The sequence below is a fragment of the Pseudorasbora parva genome, chromosome 23, assembly GCF_024679245.1.
Source record: "Pseudorasbora parva isolate DD20220531a chromosome 23, ASM2467924v1, whole genome shotgun sequence".
In the NCBI taxonomy this organism is placed as follows: Eukaryota; Metazoa; Chordata; class Actinopteri; order Cypriniformes; family Gobionidae; genus Pseudorasbora; species Pseudorasbora parva.
In genome coordinates this window covers 748,103-771,888 of record NC_090194.1, presented here as the reverse complement: position 1 = coordinate 771,888, position 23,786 = coordinate 748,103, and the positions used below count along the sequence as shown (strand labels likewise).

General features: G+C 42.2%; 1 protein-coding gene across 7 annotated transcripts in view; it reads left to right on the top strand.

Annotated features, from left to right (window-relative positions):
• The window catches only part of nbeaa (neurobeachin a), a 321,036-nt gene that overhangs the window by 153,789 nt on the left and 143,461 nt on the right, over positions 1-23,786 (top strand). The gene's annotated exons all lie outside the window — the stretch shown is intronic.

Sequence of the window (23,786 nt, the reverse complement as noted above, 5' to 3'; positions counted from 1 at the left end):
ACACTAAAGGCTATATCTCCGCAACGCTTTATCGTATTCAAACCAACCTTGGTACATGTCATCACAAGCATGACTTGAAGCAACATGCAGCGTTTCGGCGCAGCGCCACCTACCTGTCCGGAGATACGAAAAATGCCTATTTTGGCTTATAACTTCTGAACCGTTTATCCAAAAATCATAAAATTGGTCTCATTAGATTCAGGGCGTCATGCCGAGTCGACTGATATCCAATTTTACCATGTCGGCCATTTTGGATGTCGGCCATTTTGAATTATGTGCAAAAATGCTGTATTTTATGAACGCATGAACAGATTGTTATGAAACTTGGTATGGGTCATCACCACGATGCCCTGAAGTAGCCTGAGAAGTTTCGAAACAGCGCCACCTAGTGGAGAATTTTTTTTTTCAAACGCTTATAACTTTGGGTGTGGTTGACATATTTTGATGGGAGTGTGTTTTTTGGTCTCCTGAATCCTTGCCGACTCCAACGATACCAGACTTGCCAGGTTTCGGCATATGGTTTGCGCAGAGTTGTAATTTAGTGCTTAAAAAACATTTGCTGATATCTTCGAAACCGCTAGTCCGATCGAGACGAAACCAGCCTCAGAAGTTCGGAAACATAGGTCGATAGCTATACGCTAATGCCCAAATCTCAAAATATTGATAGTAAGGGGTAGTAAAATCCAATCAAAGTCAGGTGTCAGTCATTTTTTACGTGTTTTTTCATATAAATGTCTATAACTCCAAAACAAAATGAAATATTTTCACCAAACTTGACACACATATGTATGGGCTCACTACGAGGACACATAAAAAAATTGGTGGGATTGTGCCTCTTGGTGGCGCTATAATAAAACAAAACATGAAATTCCCATTGACTTCAATGCAGTATTACGGTTTAAAATGCTAATGCTATAATTTACGAATGCATTAGCGTATCATTACAAAACTCGGTATGTGTCTTCCGCTCTATGTCCCGAAGATATTCAAAAAGTTTCGGGGCAGCGCCACCTTGTGGTCAAAAGTTGTAATAAAATGTACAAAAATGCTAATAACTTTTGATTAAATTAGCCTATTGTAATGAGACTGGTCATAATACATTCATTGGCTCATGCCGAGAAGATAGATACCAATTTTGCCATATTTTGCAAACATATCTGTGCTCCATCTTGTTATTTGTTAAAAATCTACTTTTTCAAACTCATCCTAGACCGTTTGTCCGATTTTCACCAAAATTGATCCGTATCGTCTTCAGACCATGCTGACAAATACTTATGGATTTCGGATTGATAGACAAAACAGTTTTCATATACCACTGCAACAGAGTTGAGCCATGATGCAAAAATTACTCTTGAGGCTGTATCTCTGCAATGCTTTGACATATTGACACCAAACTTTGCATGTGTCATTGTCATCTCAATCTGACTAAACCACATCAGTTTCGTAACAGTGACACCTATTGGTCGAAAGTGATAAACCATTAAACCATTATTATTGACTGTATTTAAAATTTGACTGCTATTTTGCCTAAAATCAACTTAATAGGTCCTTAATGGCTCATTGTTGCAGTTGGCTTGAGACTTCCAGCCATGCTGGCATGTCTTGTCTTCTTCTTTGCGCTTGGCCCCGATAATGGCTGCTTGTTATTATTAGGGGCCAAGCACCGAAGGTGCGGAGGCACCTATTGAAATCGTTAGTGTTCCTATTATTATTATTCTTCTTCTTTTTCCGCCATAGGAGTCTCTGGCAGCCCATAGAACCGTATGGTAAAAAGTTGTGAAATTTGGCACACTCATAGAGGCCAGTCTGAGCTGTCACTATAGCAAATTTGGTGCCTCTAACTCAATCCCTCTAGCGCCACCACCTGTCCAAAGTTTCACTCATATTTATGCTTATAACTTTTGACCCCTAAGGGCTAGAAACAAAATTCTTTTTTCATCGGATTCCTTGGCTCAAGCCGATTCGATTTCACCCTATGATGTCATTTTCCGGTATGCAAATTTTCCCGCCATTTTGAATTTTCTGAAAAACCTACTTTTTCGAACTCCTCCTAGGCCGTTGCTCCGATTTTCACGAAAATTGAAACAGATCATCTTCAGAGCATGTTGACAAAAAGTTATGGAATTCAAGTTGATTCGTCCAATCGTTTTCAATAAACGCACAAACAAATTTTACGTGGAGGTTGCAAAAACACACTAAAGGCTATATCTCCGCAACGCTTTATCGTATTCAAACCAACCTTGGTACATGTCATCACAAGCATGACTTGAAGCAACATGCAGCGTTTCGGCGCAGCGCCACCTACCTGTCCGGAGATACGAAAAATGCCTATTTTGGCTTATAACTTCTGAACCGTTTATCCAAAAATCATAAAATTGGTCTCATTAGATTCAGGGCGTCATGCCGAGTCGACTGATATCCAATTTTACCATGTCGGCCATTTTGGATGTCGGCCATTTTGAATTATGTGCAAAAATGCTGTATTTTATGAACGCATGAACAGATTGTTATGAAACTTGGTATGGGTCATCACCACGATGCCCTGAAGTAGCCTGAGAAGTTTCGAAACAGCGCCACCTAGTGGAGAATTTTTTTTTTCAAACGCTTATAACTTTGGGTGTGGTTGACATATTTTGATGGGAGTGTGTTTTTTGGTCTCCTGAATCCTTGCCGACTCCAACGATACCAGACTTGCCAGGTTTCGGCATATGGTTTGCGCAGAGTTGTAATTTAGTGCTTAAAAAACATTTGCTGATATCTTCGAAACCGCTAGTCCGATCGAGACGAAACCAGCCTCAGAAGTTCGGAAACATAGGTCGATAGCTATACGCTAATGCCCAAATCTCAAAATATTGATAGTAAGGGGTAGTAAAATCCAATCAAAGTCAGGTGTCAGTCCTTTTTTACGTGTTTTTTCATATAAATGTCTATAACTCCAAAACAAAATGAGATATTTTCACCAAACTTGACACACATATGTATGGGCTCACTATGAGGACACATAAAAAAATTGGTGGGATTGTGCCTCTTGGTGGCGCTATAATAAAACAAAACATGAAATTCCCATTGACTTCAATGCAGTATTATGGTTTAAAATGCTAATGCTATAATTTAAGAATGCATTAGCGTATCGTTACAAAACTCGGTATGTGTCTTCCGCTCCATGTCCTGAAGATACTCAAAAAGTTTCGGGGTAGCGCCACCTTGTGGTCAAAAGTTGTAATAAAATGTACAGAAATGCGAATAACTTTTGATTAAATTAACCCATTGTAATGAAACTGGTCATAATACAGTCAATGGCTCATGCCGAGAACATGGATACCAATTGTGCCATATTTTGCAAACCTATCTGTCCTCCGTCTTGTTATTTGTTAAAAACCTACTTTTTCAAACTCATCCTAGACCGTTTGTCCGATTTTCACCAAAATTGATCCGTATCGTCTTCAGACCATGCTGACAAATAGTTATGGATTTCGGATTGATAGACAAAACAGTTTTCATATACCACTGCAACAGAGTTGAGCCATGATGCAAAAATTACTCTTGAGGCTGTATCTCTGCAATGCTTTGACATATTGACACCAAACTTTGCATGTGTCATTGTCATCTCAATCTGACTAAACCACATCAGTTTCGTAACAGTGACACCTATTGGTCGAAAGTGATAAACCATTAAACCATTATTATTGACTGTATTTAAAATTTGACTGCTATTTTGCCTAAAATCAACTTAATAGGTCCTTAATGGCTCATTGTTGCAGTTGGCTTGAGACTTCCAGCCATGCTGGCATGTCTTGTCTTCTTCTTTGCGCTTGGCCCCGATAATGGCTGCTTGCAGCTATATTTATTATTCTGCTTCTTCTTCTTCTTCTTCTTCTTCCGCCATAGGAGTCTCTGGCAGCCCATAGAACCGTATGGTAAAAAGTTGTGAAATTTGGCACACTCATAGAGGCCAGTCTGAGCTGTCACTATAGCAAATTTGGTGCCTCTAACTCAATCCCTCTAGCGCCACCACCTGTCCAAAGTTTCACTCATATTTATGCTTATAACTTTTGACCCCTAAGGGCTAGAAACAAAATTCTTTTTTCATCGGATTCCTTGGCTCAAGCCGATTCGATTTCACCCTATGATGTCATTTTCCGGTATGCAAATTTTCCCGCCATTTTGAATTTTCTGAAAAACCTACTTTTTCGAACTCCTCCTAGGCCGTTGCTCCGATTTTCACGAAAATTGAAACAGATCATCTTCAGAGCATGTTGACAAAAAGTTATGGAATTCAAGTTGATTCGTCCAATCGTTTTCAATAAACGCACAAACAAATTTTACGTGGAGGTTGCAAAAACACACTAAAGGCTATATCTCCGCAACGCTTTATCGTATTCAAACCAACCTTGGTACATGTCATCACAAGCATGACTTGAAGCAACATGCAGCGTTTCGGCGCAGCGCCACCTACCTGTCCGGAGATACGAAAAATGCCTATTTTGGCTTATAACTTCTGAACCGTTTATCCAAAAATCATAAAATTGGTCTCATTAGATTCAGGGCGTCATGCCGAGTCGACTGATATCCAATTTGACCATGTCGGCCATTTTGGATGTCGGCCATTTTGAATTATGTGCAAAAATGCTGTATTTTATGAACGCATGAACAGATTGTTATGAAACTTGGTATGGGTCATCACCACGATGCCCTGAAGTAGCCTGAGAAGTTTCGAAACAGCGCCACCTAGTGGAGAATTTTTTTTTTCAAACGCTTATAACTTTGGGTGTGGTTGACATATTTTGATGGGAGTGTGTTTTTTGGTCTCCTGAATCCTTGCCGACTCCAACGATACCAGACTTGCCAGGTTTCGGCATATGGTTTGCGCAGAGTTGTAATTTAGTGCTTAAAAAACATTTGCTGATATCTTCGAAACCGCTAGTCCGATCGAGACGAAACCAGCCTCAGAAGTTCGGAAACATAGGTCGATAGCTATACGCTAATGCCCAAATCTCAAAATATTGATAGTAAGGGGTAGTAAAATCCAATCAAAGTCAGGTGTCAGTCATTTTTTACGTGTTTTTTCATATAAATGTCTATAACTCCAAAACAAAATGAAATATTTTCACCAAACTTGACACACATATGTATGGGCTCACTACGAGGACACACAAAAAAATTGGTGGGATTTTGCCTCTTGGTGGCGCTATAATAAAACAAAACATGAAAATCCCATTGACTTCAATGCAGTATTACGGTTTAAAATGCTAATGCTATAATTTAAGAATGCATTAGCGTATCGTTACAAAACTCGGTATGTGTCTTCCGCTCTATGTCCCGAAGATATTCAAAAAGTTTCGGGGCAGCGCCACCTTGTGGTCAAAAGTTGTAATAAAATGTACAAAAATGCTAATAACTTTTGATTAAATTAGCCTATTGTAATGAGACTGGTCATAATACATTCATTGGCTCATGCCGAGAAGATAGATACCAATTTTGCCATATTTTGCAAACATATCTGTGCTCCATCTTGTTATTTGTTAAAAATCTACTTTTTCAAACTCATCCTAGACCGTTTGTCCGATTTTCACCAAAATTGATCCGTATCGTCTTCAGACCATGCTGACAAATACTTATGGATTTCGGATTGATAGACAAAACAGTTTTCATATACCACTGCAACAGAGTTGAGCCATGATGCAAAAATTACTCTTGAGGCTGTATCTCTGCAATGCTTTGACATATTGACACCAAACTTTGCATGTGTCATTGTCATCTCAATCTGACTAAACCACATCAGTTTCGTAACAGTGACACCTATTGGTCGAAAGTGATAAACCATTAAACCATTATTATTGACTGTATTTAAAATTTGACTGCTATTTTGCCTAAAATCAACTTAATAGGTCCTTAATGGCTCATTGTTGCAGTTGGCTTGAGACTTCCAGCCATGCTGGCATGTCTTGTCTTCTTCTTTGCGCTTGGCCCCGATAATGGCTGCTTGCAGCTATATTTCTGCTTCTTCTTCTTCTTCTTCTTTTTCTTCCGCCATAGGAGTCTCTGGCAGCCCATAGAACCGTATGGTAAAAAGTTGTGAAATTTGGCACACTCATAGAGGCCAGTCTGAGCTGTCACTATAGCAAATTTGGTGCCTCTAACTCAATCCCTCTAGCGCCACCACCTGTCCAAAGTTTCACTCATATTTATGCTTATAACTTTTGACCCCTAAGGGCTAGAAACAAAATTCTTTTTTCATCGGATTCCTTGGCTCAAGCCGATTCGATTTCACCCTATGATGTCATTTTCCGGTATGCAAATTTTCCCGCCATTTTGAATTTTCTGAAAAACCTACTTTTTCGAACTCCTCCTAGGCCGTTGCTCCGATTTTCACGAAAATTGAAACAGATCATCTTCAGAGCATGTTGACAAAAAGTTATGGAATTCAAGTTGATTCGTCCAATCGTTTTCAATAAACGCACAAACAAATTTTACGTGGAGGTTGCAAAAACACACTAAAGGCTATATCTCCACAACGCTTTATCGTATTCAAACCAAACTTGGTACATGTCATCACAAGCATGACCTGAAGCAACATGCAGCGTTTCGGCGCAGCGCCACCTACTGGTCCGGAGATACGAAAAATGCATATTTTGGCTTATAACTTCTGAACCGTTTATCCAAAAATCATAAAATTGGTCTCATTAGATTCAGGGCGTCATGCTGAGTCGACTGATATCCAATTTTACCATGTCGGCCATTTTGGATGTCGGCCATTTTGAATTATGTGCAAAAATGCTGTATTTTATGAACGCATGAACGGATTGTTACGAAACTTGGTATGGGTCATCACCACGATGCCCTGAAGTAGCCTGAGAAGTTTCGAAACAGCGCCACCTAGTGGAGAATTTTTTTTTTCAAACGCTTATAACTTTGGGTGTGGTTGACATATTTTGATGGGAGTGTGTTTTTTGGTCTCCTGAATCCTTGCCGACTCCAACGATACCAGACTTGCCAGGTTTCGGCATATGGTTTGCGCAGAGTTGTAATTTAGTGCTTAAAAAACATTTGCTGATATCTTCGAAACCGCTAGTCCGATCGAGACGAAACCAGCCTCAGAAGTTCGGAAACATAGGTCGATAGCTATACGCTAATGCCCAAATCTCAAAATATTGATAGTAAGGGGTAGTAAAATCCAATCAAAGTCAGGTGTCAGTCCTTTTTTACGTGTTTTTTCATATAAATGTCTATAACTCCAAAACAAAATGAGATATTTTCACCAAACTTGACACACATATGTATGGGCTCACTATGAGGACACATAAAAAAATTGGTGGGATTGTGCCTCTTGGTGGCGCTATAATAAAACAAAACATGAAATTCCCATTGACTTCAATGCAGTATTATGGTTTAAAATGCTAATGCTATAATTTAAGAATGCATTAGCGTATCGTTACAAAACTCGGTATGTGTCTTCCGCTCCATGTCCCGAAGATACTCAAAAAGTTTCGGGGTAGCGCCACCTTGTGGTCAAAAGTTGTAATAAAATGTACAGAAATGCGAATAACTTTTGATTAAATTAACCCATTGTAATGAAACTGGTCATAATACAGTCAATGGCTCATGCCGAGAACATGGATACCAATTGTGCCATATTTTGCAAACCTATCTGTCCTCCGTCTTGTTATTTGTTAAAAACCTACTTTTTCAAACTCATCCTAGACCGTTTGTCCGATTTTCACCAAAATTGATCCGTATCGTCTTCAGACCATGCTGACAAATAGTTATGGATTTCGGATTGATAGACAAAACAGTTTTCATATACCACTGCAACAGAGTTGAGCCATGATGCAAAAATTACTCTTGAGGCTGTATCTCTGCAATGCTTTGACATATTGACACCAAACTTTGCATGTGTCATTGTCATCTCAATCTGACTAAACCACATCAGTTTCGTAACAGTGACACCTATTGGTCGAAAGTGATAAACCATTAAACCATTATTATTGACTGTATTTAAAATTTGACTGCTATTTTGCCTAAAATCAACTTAATAGGTCCTTAATGGCTCATTGTTGCAGTTGGCTTGAGACTTCCAGCCATGCTGGCATGTCTTGTCTTCTTCTTTGCGCTTGGCCCCGATAATGGCTGCTTGCAGCTATATTTATTCTTCTTCTTTTTCCGCCATAGGAGTCTCTGGCAGCCCATAGAACCGTATGGTAAAAAGTTGTGAAATTTGGCACACTCATAGAGGCCAGTCTGAGCTGTCACTATAGCAAATTTGGTGCCTCTAACTCAATCCCTCTAGCGCCACCACCTGTCCAAAGTTTCACTCATATTTATGCTTATAACTTTTGACCCCTAAGGGCTAGAAACAAAATTCTTTTTTCATCGGATTCCTTGGCTCAAGCCGATTCGATTTCACCCTATGATGTCATTTTCCGGTATGCAAATTTTCCCGCCATTTTGAATTTTCTGAAAAACCTACTTTTTCGAACTCCTCCTAGGCCGTTGCTCCGATTTTCACGAAAATTGAAACAGATCATCTTCAGAGCATGTTGACAAAAAGTTATGGAATTCAAGTTGATTCGTCCAATCGTTTTCAATAAACGCACAAACAAATTTTACGTGGAGGTTGCAAAAACACACTAAAGGCTATATCTCCGCAACGCTTTATCGTATTCAAACCAACCTTGGTACATGTCATCACAAGCATGACTTGAAGCAACATGCAGCGTTTCGGCGCAGCGCCACCTACCTGTCCGGAGATACGAAAAATGCCTATTTTGGCTTATAACTTCTGAACCGTTTATCCAAAAATCATAAAATTGGTCTCATTAGATTCAGGGCGTCATGCCGAGTCGACTGATATCCAATTTTACCATGTCGGCCATTTTGGATGTCGGCCATTTTGAATTATGTGCAAAAATGCTGTATTTTATGAACGCATGAACAGATTGTTATGAAACTTGGTATGGGTCATCACCACGATGCCCTGAAGTAGCCTGAGAAGTTTCGAAACAGCGCCACCTAGTGGAGAATTTTTTTTTTCAAACGCTTATAACTTTGGGTGTGGTTGACATATTTTGATGGGAGTGTGTTTTTTGGTCTCCTGAATCCTTGCCGACTCCAACGATACCAGACTTGCCAGGTTTCGGCATATGGTTTGCGCAGAGTTGTAATTTAGTGCTTAAAAAACATTTGCTGATATCTTCGAAACCGCTAGTCCGATCGAGACGAAACCAGCCTCAGAAGTTCGGAAACATAGGTCGATAGCTATACGCTAATGCCCAAATCTCAAAATATTGATAGTAAGGGGTAGTAAAATCCAATCAAAGTCAGGTGTCAGTCATTTTTTACGTGTTTTTTCATATAAATGTCTATAACTCCAAAACAAAATGAAATATTTTCACCAAACTTGACACACATATGTATGGGCTCACTACGAGGACACATAAAAAAATTGGTGGGATTGTGCCTCTTGGTGGCGCTATAATAAAACAAAACATGAAATTCCCATTGACTTCAATGCAGTATTACGGTTTAAAATGCTAATGCTATAATTTAAGAATGCACTAGTGTATCGTTACAAAACTCGGTATGTGTCTTCCGCTCTATGTCCCGAAGATATTCAAAAAGTTTCGGGGCAGCGCCACCTTGTGGTCAAAAGTTGTAATAAAATGTACAAAAATGCGAATAACTTTTGATTAAATTAACCCATTGTAATGAAACTGGTCATAATACATTCATTGGCTCATGCCGAGAACATGGATACCAATTGTGCCATATTTTGCAAACCTATCTGTCCTCCGTCTTGTTATTTGTTAAAAACCTACTTTTTCAAACTCATCCTAGACCGTTTGTCCGATTTTCACCAAAATTGATCCGTATCGTCTTCAGACCATGCTGACAAATACTTATGGATTTCGGATTGATAGACAAAACAGTTTTCATATACCACTGCAACAGAGTTGAGCCATGATGCAAAAATTACTCTTGAGGCTGTATCTCTGCAATGCTTTGACATATTGACACCAAACTTTGCATGTGTCATTGTCATCTCAATCTGACTAAACCACATCAGTTTCGTAACAGTGACACCTATTGGTCGAAAGTGATAAACCATTAAACCATTATTATTGACTGTATTTAAAATTTGACTGCTATTTTGCCTAAAATCAACTTAATAGGTCCTTAATGGCTCATTGTTGCAGTTGGCTTGAGACTTCCAGCCATGCTGGCATGTCTTGTCTTCTTCTTTGCGCTTGGCCCCGATAATGGCTGCTTGCAGCTATATTTATTATTGTTTTTGTAATTTGCTTAGGGTATTTTTTTAATTATATATATATAGCCTAACTAAAATAACTCATAGCCTATCATATTACATTTTTCATATTTATTATCATATTGCCCACCTGCGCATCCCAGCTGATATACACACTGTAAAAAAACACACGTAATTTTACGGTAATAGTCTGTATTTTTTTACAGAATTTTCCTGTTTTTTCATTATACAGTGAAATGCCTGTTGTTTTACAGATATTTGCTGTAATTTATATTTTGACTATTAAATTTACGGGAATTCGTTGTATTTTGGTATTACATCAAATTTCCGTTTTTTAAGAGGAAATTTCTGTATTTTTACATGAGTTTGATTAATATTTTACAGATTTTTTCTGTAAAAATAGAAAAAAGGAAATGAATGTATACTGTAAAAAAAAACGTAATTTTACGGTAATAGTCTGTATTTTTTTTTACAGTGCAATGTAGTCTTGATTTGGGGGGTTTGAAAGTTTGAAAGGGTTTTAAATCTTCTAAATCAAGTAAAATGACTCAAAATCAAGTAATTTAAGCATGCCAAAGTCAACTTTAATCATATACAATGTAATTTCCAAACAGCAAAATTATGGCCAGTGAAAATGCTGAGTGGCTAGTAACTTTGGAAAACCACTAGCAGTTGCAGGCGTGTTTGACCCATTCGTAATTAAGAACATCATTTAAGTGTCCAAATGTCCTCTTCGGTACAGGCTAATGTTTGGGTGAGACATGCAGCATTTTCCAGTATTGAGGGGGACCCATTCCCTCCGGATCCTACGCCAGTGTTTCTCAGTAAGGTCACAGAATCCCGTCCTCAACCTCGATCTGCCGGCGGGACAACTCCGTGCCAAAGCCCTGAGACGCCTCTTCTGGCTCGGGTCTTTGCGAGAGGATTGAAGGCTAGCGAGTGTGTAATGGCTGGAACAGGTTTCCTCTCACCTTCTCTCCTTCTCCTCTCCTTCTCTCCTCTCCTTCTCTCTCCTCTCCTTCTCTCTCCTCTCCTTCTCTCCTTCTCTCTCCTCTTCTTCTCTCCTTCTCTCTCCTCTCCTTCTCCTCTCCTTCTCTCCTCTCCTTCTCTCTCCTCTCCTTCTCTCTCCTCTCCTTCTCTCCTTCTCTCTCCTCTCCTTCTCTCCTTCTCTCTCCTCTCCTTCTCTCCTTCTTCTCTCCTTCTCTCCTTCTCTCTCCTTCTCTCCTTCTCCTCTCCTTCTCTCCTCTCCTTCTCTCTCCTCTCCTTCTCTCCTTCTCTCTCCTCTCCTTCTCTCCTTCTCTCTCCTCTCCTTCTCTCCTCTTCTTCTCTCCTTCTCTCTCCTTCTCTCCTTCTCTCTCCTCTCCTTCTCTCCTTCTCTCTCCTCTCCTTCTCTCCTTCTCTCTCCTCTCTCTTCTTCTTCTCTCCTTCTCTCTCCTCTCCTTCTCTCTCCTCTCTCCTCTCCTTCTCTCCTCTTCTTCTCTCCTTCTCTCTCCTTCTCTCCTCTCCTTCTCTCCTTCTCTCTCCTCTCTCCTCTTCTTCTCTCCTTCTCTCTCCTCTCCTTCTCTCTCCTCTCTCCTCTCCTTCTCTCCTTCTCTCTCCTCTCTCCTCTTCTTCTCTCCTTCTCTCTCCTCTCCTTCTCTCTCCTCTCTCTTCTTCTTCTCTCCTTCTCTCTCCTCTCTCCTCTCTCCTCTCCTTCTCTCTCCTCTCCTTCTCTCCTTCTCTCTCCTCTCCTTCTCTCCTCTTCTTCTCTCCTTCTCTCCTTCTCTCTCCTCTCCTTCTCTCCTTCTCTCTCCTCTCTCTTCTTCTTCTCTCCTTCTCTCTCCTCTCCTTCTCTCTCCTCTCTCTTCTTCTTCTCTCCTTCTCTCTCCTCTCCTTCTCTCTCCTCTCCTTCTCTCTCCTCTCTCTTCTTCTTCTCTCCTTCTCTCTCCTCTCCTTCTCTCTCCTCTCTCCTCTCCTTCTCTCCTCTTCTTCTCTCCTTCTCTCCTCTCCTTCTCTCCTTCTCTCTCCTCTCCTTCTCTCCTTCTCTCTCCTCTCTCCTCTCCTTCTCTCCTTCTCTCTCCTCTCCTTCTCTCTCCTCTCTCCTCTCCTTCTCTCCTCTTCTTCTCTCCTTCTCTCTCCTCTCTCCTCTCCTTCTCTCTCCTCTCCTTCTCTCTCCTCTCCTTCTCTCCTCTTCTTCTCTCCTTCTCTCTCCTCTCTCCTCTCTCCTCTCCTTCTCTCCTTCTCTCTCCTCTCCTTCTCTCTCCTCTCTCCTCTCCTTCTCTCTCCTCTCTCCTCTCCTTCTCTCCTTCTCTCTCCTCTCCTTCTCTCTCCTCTCCTTCTCTCTCCTCTCTTCTCTCCTCTCCTCTTCTTCTCTCTCCTCTCCTTCTCTCCTTCTCTCTCCTCTCCTTCTCTCTCCTCTCTCCTCTCTCCTCTCCTTCTCTCTCCTCTCCTTCTCTCTCCTCTCCTTCTCTCTCCTCTCCTTCTCTCTCCTCTCCTTCTCTCCTCTCTCCTCTCTCCTCTCCTTCTCTCCTTCTCTCTCCTCTCCTTCTCTCTCCTCTCCTTCTCTCTCCTCTCTTCTCTCCTCTCCTCTCCTCTCTCCTCTCCTTCTCTCCTCTCCTTCTCTCCTTCTCTCTCCTCTCCTTCTCTCTCCTCTCTCCTCTCCTTCTCTCCTCTTCTTCTCTCCTTCTCTCTCCTCTCTCCTCTCCTTCTCTCTCCTCTCTCCTCTCCTTCTCTCCTTCTCTCTCCTCTCCTTCTCTCTCCTCTCCTTCTCTCTCCTCTCTCCTCTCCTTCTCTCCTCTTCTTCTCTCCTTCTCTCTCCTCTCCTTCTCTCTCCTCTCCTTCTCTCTCCTCTCTCCTCTCCTTCTCTCCTCTTCTTCTCTCCTTCTCTCTCCTCTCTCCTCTCCTTCTCTCTCCTCTCTCCTCTCCTTCTCTCCTTCTCTCTCCTCTCCTTCTCTCTCCTCTCTCCTCTCCTTCTCTCTCCTCTCCTTCTCTCTCCTCTCTCCTCTCCTTCTCTCCTTCTCTCTCCTCTCCTTCTCTCTCCTCTCTCCTTCTCTCCTTCTCTCCTCTTCTTCTCTCCTTCTCTCTCCTTCTCTCCTTCTCTCTCCTCTCCTTCTCCTAGAGGTGTAAGGCAAGGATGTGCATTGTCAGGAATGCTTTATTCATTAGCCATAGAACCTTTATTGCAGCAGATACGAGTACTTTTGAGTGGGTTACATATACCTGGCTCTAACAGTAAAATTCATTTGTCAGCTTATGCTGATGATGTGATTGTAATGGTTAGTAGTCAAAAAGATATAGAGATTTTAACGAAAATACTTGAAGATTTTAAAGATATATCTTCTGCTAAAGTAAACTGGAACAAAAGTGAAGCTTTTATATGTGGAAAGTGGAATAGAGAAGAGTTAAGCATTCCTGATGGTTTAATTTGGAGTAAAGGGGGTTTTAAATATCTGGGGGTCTTTTTAGGAGATGAAACAACTGTATTGAAAAATTGGGAAGGGATTACTGAAAAAGTTAAAGGACGTTTAGCCAAGTGGAAATGGTTAGCCCCAAACATGTCTTATAAAGGGCGTATATTAATTATTAATAATTTAATTGCATCCTCTCTTTGGCATAAACTAGCATGTATAGATCCACCTTTAAAACTGATGAATGAAATTCAAGCACTACTGGTGGATTTTTTCTGGGGTAAAATGCACTGGATCACTAAGAGCATTTTGTTTTTGTCCAAAGAAGACCTCTCTTTGGCATAAACTAGCATGTATAGATCCACCTTTAAAACTGATGAATGAAATTCAAGCACTACTGGTGGATTTTTTCTGGGGTAAAATGCACTGGATCACTAAGAGCATTTTGTTTTTGTCCAAAGAAGAAGGTGGACAAGGACTGGTAAACTTGCAAAGCAGAACAGCAACTTTCCGCTTGCAATTTATTCAAAAGCTTCTTTCGGGGTCAAGTGACTTTTGTTGGAGAGTAGCTGCTTGTGCTATTCTACGGAGTTTGGGAGGTCTACAGATGGACAAATTGCTCTTCTTTTTAGACCCCCTAAGACTGAACACTTCCAATATGCCAATTTTTTATCGCAATCTTTTTAAAGTATGGGGTCTTTTTAATCAACAAAGGACACTGTGTAAGAAATCACTCTTCTGGTTGCTAAATGAACCCATAATATATGGAACCCGTCTGGATATTTCTGCTGTTGGACATACTTTTTCTGGACTAAATGCTATCCTTTGCAAATCAAAGATTACTACCTTAAATCTTCTGTTGAATATGGCTGGACCTAATTTTAAGAACATTGAGCAGGCAGCTTCACATCTAGGAATGTTCTCAACCCGGATAGTTGCTCAATTGATGGCAAAATGGCAGTCTGCTCTTACAGAGGAAGAAAGACAATTAATAAAGGACTATTATGCGGGAGTAGAGACTCCTAATGCAAAAGACCCTTTTCCGGCTTTACTTTTGTCTCCTAAACTAGAAGATTGTACAGGTCTGTTTTTAAAAACTGGGAAGTCTTTGTGTTTGGATTTCTTTTCGGTTACAGGGAAAGTTTTGTACAAAGCTTGTGTTTTGGTCTTTAACAAGAAGATTTTAGATGGCAAAATGGACACACCATGGAGATCGTTCTTAAAACTGGATGAAAATGTTAAACCTGAATGGAGAATTTTGTATAAGCCACCGTTAACAAAGAGAGTTGGGGATATACAATGGAGGGTTCTCCATGGAGCAATAGCTGTCAATGCTTTTATCTCTGTTTTAAATCCTGAGGTTGGCTCTGAATGTCCTTTTTGTTTTAAGAAAGAAACTGTTTTCCATGCATTCATGGAGTGCTCTAGATTAAAGCCCTTATTTAATGTATTAAGAAATCTCTTTGATGTTTTTGATGAAAATTTTTCCATGGAATTATTTGTTTTGGGTGTTAAATATGTACAGAAAAGAAAAGTTGACTGTCAATTACTAAATTTTATCTTGGGTCAAGCTAAATTAGCTATCTACTCTCCTATCTTTCCTATCTAAGTAGGAAAAACAAGATTGAACAAAGGTCTGGACATGATGTTACTGTTTTGTTTTCAACTCTGGTAAAGTGTAGAGTGTTGATTGATTTTAATTTTTATAAATCTATGGATGATATTTTGTCTTTTGAACTAAAATGGTGTAGCAAAGGAGCATTGTGCTCGGTGTGTGAAGATGATTTGCTTTTCACAAATTTGTTGTAATTTATTTATTTATTTAATTATTTTTTATTTATTTTTTATTTTTTTGTCTGTAAGTTGATTTTGTAAATGTGTCTGTGGAAAAATTGTAATAAAGAGTATTTAAAATTCAAAAAAAAATTCTCCTCTCCTTCTCTCCTTCTCTCTCCTCTCCTTCTCTCTCCTCTCCTTCTCTCCTTCTCTCTCCTCTCCTTCTCTCCTTCTCTCTCCTCTCTCTTCTTCTTCTCTCCTTCTCTCTCCTCTCCTTCTCTCTCCTCTCTCTTCTTCTTCTCTCCTTCTCTCTCCTCTCTCCTCTCCTTCTCTCCTCTCTCCTTCTCTCCTTCTCTCCTCTCTCTCTCTCTCTCCTCTCTCCTCTCTCCTTCTTCTCCTTCTTCTCTCCTTCTCTCTCCTTCTCTCTCCTTCACACCAACCTCACCTCTCTTCTCTCTCCTCTCCTTCTCTCTCCTTCTCTCTCTCAACCAACCACACCACACCTCCTCTCCTCTCCTCTCTCCTCTCAACTCTCCTTCTCTCTCCTCTCTCTCTCTCTCTCCTTCTCTCTCCTCTCTCAACACCAACAAACAAAAACCATCCTCCTCTCTCCTCTCCTTCTCTCCTCCTCACTCCATCTCTCCTCTCTCCTCTCCTTCTCTCCTCTCTCTCCTCTCCTTCTCTCTCTCTCCTCTCTCTCCTTCTCTCTCCTCTCCTCTCTCCTCTCTCCTCTCTCTCTCTCTCCTTCTCTCTCCTCTCCTTCTCTCCTCTCTCTCCTCTCTCTCCTCTCTCCTCTCTCTCTCTCTCCTTCTCTCTCCTCCTCCTCTCCTCTCTCCTCTCATCCTCTCCTTCTCTCCTTCTCTCTCCTTCTCTCTCCTTCTCTCCTTCTCTCTCCCTCCTCTCCTTCTCTCCTCCTTCACTCTCTCTCTCTCTCTCTTCTCTCTCCTCTCTCCTCTCCTCTCTCTCTCTTCATCTCTCCTTCTCTCTCCTCTCTCTTCTTCTCTCTCTCCTCTCTCCTCTCCTCCTCTCCTTCTCTCTCCTCTCCTTCTCTCCTTCTCTCTCCTCTCTCTCCTCTCTCTTCTCTCTCCTTCTCTCTCCTCTCTCCTCTCCTTCTCTCCTTCTCTCTCCTCTCCTTCTCTCCTTCTCTCCTCTCTCTCTTCTTCTCTCCTCTCTCCTCTCCTTCTCTCCTTCTCTCTCCTCTCCTTCTCTCCTTCTCTCTCCTCTCTCTTCTTCTCTCCTTCTCTCCTTCTCTCTCCTCTCCTTCTCTCCTTCTCTCTCCTCTCCTTCTCTCCTTCTCTCTCCTTCTCTCCTTCTCTCTCCTCTCCTTCTCTCCTTCTCTCTCCTCTCCTTCTCTCCTTCTCTCTCCTCTCTCTTCTTCTTCTCTCCTTCTCTCTCCTCTCCTTCTCTCTCCTTCTCTCCTCTTCTTCTCTCCTTCTCTCCTCTCCTTCTCTCCTTCTCTCTCCTCTCCTTCTCTCCTTCTCTCTCCTCTCTCTTCTTCTTCTCTCCTTCTCTCTCCTCTCCTTCTCTCTCCTCTCTTTCTCTCTCTTCTTCTTCTCTCCTTCTCTCTCCTCTCCTTCTCTCTCCTCTCCTTCTCTCCTTCTCTCTCCTCTCCTTCTCTCTCCTCTCCTTCTCTCCTTCTCTCTCCTCTCCTTCTCTCTCCTCTCCTTCTCTCTCCTCTTCTTCTCTCCTTCTCTCTCCTCTCCTTCTCTCCTCTTCTTCTCTCTCCTCTCTCCTCTCCTTCTCTCCTCTCCTTCTCTCTCCTCTTCTTCTCTCCTTCTCTCTCCTCTCCTTCTCTCTCCTCTCCTTCTCTCTCCTCTTCTTCTCTCCTTCTCTCTCCTCTCCTTCTCTCCTCTTCTTCTCTCCTTCTCTCTCCTTCTCTCCTCTTCTTCTCTCCTTCTCTCTCCTCTCCTTCTCTCCTTCTCTCTCCTCTCCTTCTCTCTCCTCTCTCCTCTTCTTCTCTCCTTCTCTCTCCTCTCCTTCTCTCTCCTCTTCTTCTCTCCTTCTCTCTCCTCTCCTTCTCTCCTCTTCTTCTCTCCTTCTCTCTCCTTCTCTCCTCTTCTCCTCTCCTTCTCTCCTTCTCTCTCCTCTCCTTCTCTCTCCTCTCTCCTCTTCTTCTCTCCTCTCTCCTCTCCTCTCCTTCTCTCCTTCTCTCCTTCTCTCTCCTCTCTCTTCTCTTCTTCTCTCCTTCTCTCCTTCTCTCTCCTCTCCTCTTCTTCTCTCCTCTCTCCTCTCCTCTCCTTCTCTCCTTCTCTCTCCTCTCCTCTTCTTCTCTCCTCTCTCCTCTCCTCTCCTTCTCTCCTTCTCTCTCCTCTCTCTTCTCTTCTTCTCTCCTTCTCTCTTCTGCATGTTCTCTGAGTATGGCGGTAAATTAAACTCCTCAGGATGCAGTGCATTTACATAACTTACTGTTCATCTCAAATACTCTTAATTACTGCTGCGTTTAAAGATGTTCGGTTGTAAATATGGAATATTTAATAATGTAAATATTAGGGTTTGGCTGCTGAATGATTGCTGGCTTAATATTTTGCCTGGATATGGCTCTGATCCCTCTGATGTAGAGCTGATTTTTGAGCGATTGATTCTTTTTCCTGAGAACTGACTGACCGGCTGTCCTGACTGACCCTCGAGCTCTGACCGCTGTGTGTGTGTGTGTGTGTGTGTGTGTGTGTGTGTGTGTGTGATATATATGAAAGGATGATGCAAGTGTGGAAGTTACATGGCAGATGAAAGTTTAATACATGATGTGCTCAAGTCGGTTCCAGCTCTTCATGTAATGGTGTGTGTTAACGAATATGGCCTAATCTAACTAAATAGTTGCTTTTATTCCTATTTTGTGGAAATATAAATATGAATTATGAAGTCCAATTATGAATATTATTAAATTATTATACAAAAATTGTGATGCTTTTGATTTTTCAAGTAGAAACACTATACCAATAATCTGCCATTCTCATAAGCACTGAAATTACACTAAATCATTCTCCTGACCGTACAGTATTCTTCTCTTCTAATAGATGGACGTATCTGTCTGTGGATGCGCTGCTTTTGAACACACTTCCTGTGTTTAAATGTTTTATCTACAGGAGTGCTATGAACTCGTGATAATGGCAGAAGAAATATTCACTGTAAAAAATTATATGTTCAATAAGTTATGACAACATATGTTTTTACTTTTTTAACTCATCAAATTAAGTTTTTTTCTTAGTTATTCAAAATGTAACTCATTTTTTAAAGTCAGTTTAACATCATTTAAGTTAAAATATCTTAAACGTCCAAAAGTCAATTTTTTGCCTTTTTTTTTTTTTTTTTACAGTGTTTGAACAATGATCAATAATGTGTAATAAGGCTTATCTGTTTTCATTCAAAATATAAAGCAATTAAAAATACTCTTTGGCCAGGGAAAAAAATTGAAAAAACGTTCTCTAAAATGTATTTTATACCTTTTTAAATGTATTTATTCAAAAACAATGCAATGGATTTTTATCAATGTGACCCACGTCCGTATCTCATATTTCCCGTCGCCTCGTACAGTTGAACATGGCATTATACACGTGTGTGAATATTCAAATGAGCACATCTGTAGTTAAAACAGCCGCTGTGAGCCATATATGCGTATTTGGGGTGGAGATGCATGAATGTTGCGCAGTTCTGGCGGACGCACAATATTAGGATGACCGTTTTTAAAGAGAGTCTCTTCTACTCATTTATTTGATCATAAATACAGTAAAACAGTGAAATATTCTTTGTGAATATATTTTAAAATGTAATTTATTTCTGTGAACAGGATTTGTCTGAAATAGAAGCTTTTGTACATTATAGATGTCAGTTGTGCTGCGTTAGATATAAGCTGTCATACTTTTATGCAGGATTTTTACACCTGTCACATTCCATCCTGTCTTATCCACAGAACACACACACACACACACACACACACACGCCTTGGCTTTTCTTCGGGGTTGCAGTTGTGTTTTCTCCGTATTGTAACCCAGCAGCACACACAGATGTGTGTGTTCTTTGTAGAGATGTGAATGTAGACGGAGGTTCAGGGGCTTTAGTGAGACTCCTTTGTGTGCAGAAATCGGAGAAATGTTCTCGCTCTGGTCAGATTGCTCTGTGTTTGCGTCATATCAGTGATATCCAGAGTCTCGCATCGTGTGTGTGTGTGTGTGTGTTTGCGTCATATCAGTGATATCCAGAGTCTCGCATCGTGTGTGTGTGTGTGTGTGTTTGCGTCATATCAGGGATATCCAGAGTCTCGCATCGTGTGTGTGTGTGTGTGTGTTTGCGTCATATCAGGGATATCCAGAGTCTCGCATCGTGTGTGTGTGTGTGTGTGTGTTTGCGTCATATCAGTGATATCCAGAGTCTCGCATCGTGTGTGTGTGTGTGTGTGTTTGCGTCATATCAGGGATATCCAGAGTCTCGCATCGTGTGTGTGTGTGTGTGTGTTTGCGTCATATCAGTGATATCCAGAGTCTCGCATCGTGTGTGTGTGTGTGTGTGTTTGCGTCATATCAGTGATATCCAGAGTCTCGCATCGTGTGTGTGTGTGTGTGTTTGCGTCATATCAGGGATATCCAGAGTCTCGCATCGTGTGTGTGTGTGTGTGTGTGTGTGTGTGTGTGTGTGTTTGCGTTATATCAGTGATATCCAGAGTCTCGCATCGTGTGTGTGTGTGTGTGTGTTTGCGTCATATCAGGAATATCCAGAGTCTCGCATCGTGTGTGTGTGTGTGTGTGTTTGCGTCATATCAGTGATATCCAGAGTCTCGCATCGTGTGTGTGTGTGTGTGTGTTTGCGTCATATCAGGGATATCCAGAGTCTCGCATCGTGTGTGTGTGTGTGTGTGTTTGCGTCATATCAGGGATATCCAGAGTCTCGCATCGTGTGTGTGTGTGTGTGTGTGTTTGCGTCATATCAGTGATATCCAGAGTCTCGCATCGTGTGTGTGTGTGTGTGTGTGTTTGCGTCATATCAGGGATATCCAGAGTCTCGCATCGTGTGTGTGTGTGTGTGTGTGTGTGTGTGTGTGTGTGTGTGTGTTTGCGTTATATCAGTGATATCCAGAGTCTCGCATCGTGTGTGTGTGTGTGTGTGTTTGCGTCATATCAGGGATATCCAGAGTCTCGCATCGTGTGTGTGTGTGTGTGTGTTTGCGTCATATCAGGGATATCCAGAGTCTCGCATCGTGTGTGTGTGTGTGTGTGTTTGCGTCATATCAGTGATATCCAGAGTCTCGCATCGTGTGTGTGTGTGTGTGTGTTTGCGTCATATCAGGGATATCCAGAGTCTCGCATCGTGTGTGTGTGTGTGTGTGTTTGCGTCATATCAGTGATATCCAGAGTCTCGCATCGTGTGTGTGTGTGTGTGTGTTTGCGTCATATCAGTGATATCCAGAGTCTCGCATCGTGTGTGTGTGTGTGTGTTTGCGTCATATCAGGGATATCCAGAGTCTCGCATCGTGTGTGTGTGTGTGTGTGTGTGTGTGTGTGTGTGTTTGCGTTATATCAGTGATATCCAGAGTCTCGCATCGTGTGTGTGTGTGTGTGTGTTTGCGTCATATCAGGGATATCCAGAGTCTCGCATCGTGTGTGTGTGTGTGTGTGTTTGCGTCATATCAGGGATATCCAGAGTCTCGCATCGTGTGTGTGTGTGTGTGTGTTTGCGTCATATCAGGGATATCCAGAGTCTCGCATCGTGTGTGTGTGTGTGTGTGTTTGCGTCATATCAGGGATATCCAGAGTCTCGCATCGTGTGTGTGTGTGTGTGTGTTTGCGTCATATCAGGGATATCCAGAGTCTCGCATCGTGTGTGTGTGTGTGTGTGTTTGCGTCATATCAGTGATATCCAGAGTCTCGCATCGTGTGTGTGTGTGTGTGTGTTTGCGTCATATCAGGGATATCCAGAGTCTCGCATCGTGTGTGTGTGTGTGTGTGTTTGCGTCATATCAGTGATATCCAGAGTCTCGCATCGTGTGTGTGTGTGTGTGTGTTTGCGTCATATCAGTGATATCCAGAGTCTCGCATCGTGTGTGTGTGTGTGTGTTTGCGTCATATCAGGGATATCCAGAGTCTCGCATCGTGTGTGTGTGTGTGTGTGTGTGTGTGTGTGTGTGTGTTTGCGTTATATCAGTGATATCCAGAGTCTCGCATCGTGTGTGTGTGTGTGTGTGTTTGCGTCATATCAGGGATATCCAGAGTCTCGCATCGTGTGTGTGTGTGTGTGTGTTTGCGTCATATCAGTGATATCCAGAGTCTCGCATCGTGTGTGTGTGTGTGTGTGTTTGCGTCATATCAGGGATATCCAGAGTCTCGCATCGTGTGTGTGTGTGTGTGTGTTTGCGTCATATCAGTGATATCCAGAGTCTCGCATCGTGTGTGTGTGTGTGTGTGTGTTTGCGTCATATCAGGGATATCCAGAGTCTCGCATCGTGTGTGTGTGTGTGTGTGTTTGCGTCATATCAGGGATATCCAGAGTCTCGCATCGTGTGTGTGTGTGTGTGTGTTTGCGTCATATCAGTGATATCCAGAGTCTCGCATCGTGTGTGTGTGTGTGTGTGTTTGCGTCATATCAGGGATATCCAGAGTCTCGCATCGTGTGTGTGTGTGTGTGTGTTTGCGTCATATCAGGGATATCCAGAGTCTCGCATCGTGTGTGTGTGTGTGTGTGTTTGCGTCATATCAGTGATATCCAGAGTCTCGCATCGTGTGTGTGTGTGTGTGTGTTTGCGTCATATCAGGGATATCCAGAGTCTCGCATCGTGTGTGTGTGTGTGTGTGTTTGCGTCATATCAGTGATATCCAGAGTCTCGCATCGTGTGTGTGTGTGTGTGTGTTTGCGTCATATCAGTGATATCCAGAGTCTCGCATCGTGTGTGTGTGTGTGTGTTTGCGTCATATCAGGGATATCCAGAGTCTCGCATCGTGTGTGTGTGTGTGTGTGTGTGTGTGTGTGTGTGTTTGCGTTATATCAGTGATATCCAGAGTCTCGCATCGTGTGTGTGTGTGTGTGTGTTTGCGTCATATCAGGGATATCCAGAGTCTCGCATCGTGTGTGTGTGTGTGTGTGTTTGCGTCATATCAGGGATATCCAGAGTCTCGCATCGTGTGTGTGTGTGTGTGTGTTTGCGTCATATCAGGGATATCCAGAGTCTCGCATCGTGTGTGTGTGTGTGTGTGTTTGCGTCATATCAGGGATATCCAGAGTCTCGCATCGTGTGTGTGTGTGTGTGTGTTTGCGTCATATCAGGGATATCCAGAGTCTCGCATCGTGTGTGTGTGTGTGTGTGTTTGCGTCATATCAGTGATATCCAGAGTCTCGCATCGTGTGTGTGTGTGTGTGTGTTTGCGTCATATCAGGGATATCCAGAGTCTCGCATCGTGTGTGTGTGTGTGTGTGTTTGCGTCATATCAGTGATATCCAGAGTCTCGCATCGTGTGTGTGTGTGTGTGTGTTTGCGTCATATCAGTGATATCCAGAGTCTCGCATCGTGTGTGTGTGTGTGTGTTTGCGTCATATCAGGGATATCCAGAGTCTCGCATCGTGTGTGTGTGTGTGTGTGTGTGTGTGTGTGTGTTTGCGTTATATCAGTGATATCCAGAGTCTCGCATCGTGTGTGTGTGTGTGTGTGTTTGCGTCATATCAGGGATATCCAGAGTCTCGCATCGTGTGTGTGTGTGTGTGTGTTTGCGTCATATCAGGGATATCCAGAGTCTCGCATCGTGTGTGTGTGTGTGTGTGTTTGCGTCATATCAGGGATATCCAGAGTCTCGCATCGTGTGTGTGTGTGTGTGTGTTTGCGTCATATCAGTGATATCCAGAGTCTCGCATCGTGTGTGTGTGTGTGTGTGTTTGCGTCATATCAGGGATATCCAGAGTCTCGCATCGTGTGTGTGTGTGTGTGTGTTTGCGTCATATCAGGGATATCCAGAGTCTCGCATCGTGTGTGTGTGTGTGTGTGTGTTTGCGTCATATCAGTGATATCCAGAGTCTCGCATCGTGTGTGTGTGTGTGTGTGTGTTTGCGTCATATCAGGGATATCCAGAGTCTCGCATCGTGTGTGTGTGTGTGTGTGTGTGTGTGTGTGTGTGTTTGCGTCATATCAGTGATATCCAGAGTCTCGCATCGTGTGTGTGTGTGTGTGTGTTTGCGTCATATCAGGGATATCCAGAGTCTCGCATCGTGTGTGTGTGTGTGTGTGTTTGCGTCATATCAGTGATATCCAGAGTCTCGCATCGTGTGTGTGTGTGTTTGCGTCATATCAGGGATATCCAGAGTCTCGCATCGTGTGTGTGTTTGCGTCATATCAGGGATATCCAGAGTCTCGCATCGTGTGTGTGTGTGTGTGTGTTTGCGTCATA